A 2,500-nucleotide genomic window follows, 5' to 3' on the forward strand; every position below is an offset into this window, starting at 1 on the left:
GTAACGATGATAATAATAATGATGCTAATAATGATAATGATAATGATAATAAGATTAAGAGTGATTATAAAAAAACAGTATTGATAATGATAATGATGATAACAATAATGATAATAATGATAACAATTATGATAACAGTGATAATCATAATAATAGTAATACTACTAAAACAGTAAACATGATAATAACAATAATTATCATGATAATTATAATAATAATAATAACTGAAATAATAATAACCATAATAATGATGATGATATTGATAATGATGATGATCAAACTGATATAATAATGATAATAATATCGATAGTTATAATGATGGTGCAAATTAAAATTATTGTAATGATGATAGTGATAATAATAATGATAAAAGCAGCAATAATGATAATAATAATGATGATGATAATAAAGATTATAACTAATGATAATAATAATAATGATAATAAAAAGGTTAATAACAACAAAAACAATAATAATGATAACAATAATGATTTTGATAATAATAATAATTGAATAATAGTAAATATAATTATAATAGCAATAGTAATGATAATATTAATATTAACAATAATGATGATAAAAAATAAGGATAAAAACAAATATAATAGTAATGATAATGATGATAATGATAATGATGTAATAATAATGATCATAACAATAATGATGATTATGACAATTATGATGGTATTATTAACAGCAATAGCAGCAGCAACAATAACAGTGATAATAATAATAATAATGATAATAATAATAATAATAATAATAATAATAATAATAATAATAATAGCAATAATGCTAATAACAATGACAATAATGATAATAATAATAATAATAATAATAATCATCATCATCATAGATCATAGTAATGATAATGATAATCGAGATAATGATATTAATAATGATGATAATGGTAATTATAATAATACCAATAAAAACAATTATAGTAATGATAGTATTATAACTATTATCCGTACTACAAGAAGAAAATACAACGATAATGATTATTATGGCCTTATTAATTTTTAAAAATCTACTATCATTGTTCAAATGCTATTGCTGCCTCTAATACTGATGATAATGACAATAATGATTATTACAAACATCATAGTGATACTGGTAATATACAACGGTATCAGATTCACCTTTCAATGTTAACGTCAACAAATATTCGCTTCACCTTCAAAATGTTGATGTTGATTCAGACCATTGTGATGAAATGAAAAGTAATTTCACTTTTTTTTTTTTTTTTTTTTTTTTTTTTTTTGGTGACGTAGGGTTCCAGCATGACCTGAATAACCGTTGACAGACACTGAAAAAAATGAAATGTTCTGTTGAATAAATAAAAAGGAGAATATAATCAAAGGCTATAATGCTGTATTTATGCTACCTTTCCCTTCACTTCTTGTTAACATAAATATAGTGTTTCAGTATAATCATATGCAAATGTTAAGCTCAATTAAATAGTGGTTCATGCATAGTAAATATACGCACCTGGCATTCAGGTAATAAAAAGAAAAGAAGGAAAGACAAAAAGAAAAACAAAAATAGAAAAAAACACATATCTTAGGCATATGCAAATAGTATGTGCACACATAGGATATATTTAACATGCGCCTACACGAAAATGGACCCCGACATGCATGAAAAATAAAAAAAAAGGGACATATTATGCACATGAATATTCTGCCAGAACAAAAACGCACTTTAGTAACGAAAAAAAGTGGAAAGAAAGGTCGGTATTCTGTTATTCATGAAAGCATAGTTGTTATTTTTACTCTCTCTCTCTCTCTCTCTCTTTGTCTTTCCTCCAAACTCAAAAGTAAAATTAGCTTAGACGTTTCGAGTAAGAATTAAAATCCTCATCAGTGTTGTCTTGTCGTTTCTCGGTTTCTATCGTGGTTCATTGTTTTGTCTTTCTTCTCGTGTCATTATGTACGTGTTTGTGTTCCAGTTCGTTCCATAATGTTGTTCAAATACCTGGTCCAATATTACAATATAACCTCTCAATATTTATGCTGCTATTTGTTTTCCAAATAATACACCTACGAATCAATGCAAACACACAAAATACACATATAATATATAAACCCATCTCAAAAAGGAAAAGAAAAAAAGGAAATAAACTACTGACTTATCTATCAAAAAAAAAATAATAATAATAATAAAATAAATAAATAAATGAAAAGTAAAAAAAAAATAATGGTAACATCCCAGCTCTTTTTCTCGCCATTATTTCGATATTCTCAAAGCGAATGAATAATGTGTGTACAAGGCTTGATTCAGTCAGTGTGCGTTTGGTTAGTGCGTTTCTGCTTGAGTGAAAGAAGGCTTAAAAATTGTGCGTTTTGAGGATTATTGTCTGTTTCTTTAACATTTATACATTCTGTATGTAAAAAAGAGCTATATATATATAAATGCATATACATACATACATACACACACACACACATGCACACACACACACACACACACACACACACACACACACACACACACACAC

The sequence above is a fragment of the Penaeus vannamei genome, chromosome 23, assembly GCF_042767895.1.
Source record: "Penaeus vannamei isolate JL-2024 chromosome 23, ASM4276789v1, whole genome shotgun sequence".
NCBI classification, from domain to species: domain Eukaryota; kingdom Metazoa; phylum Arthropoda; class Malacostraca; order Decapoda; family Penaeidae; genus Penaeus; species Penaeus vannamei.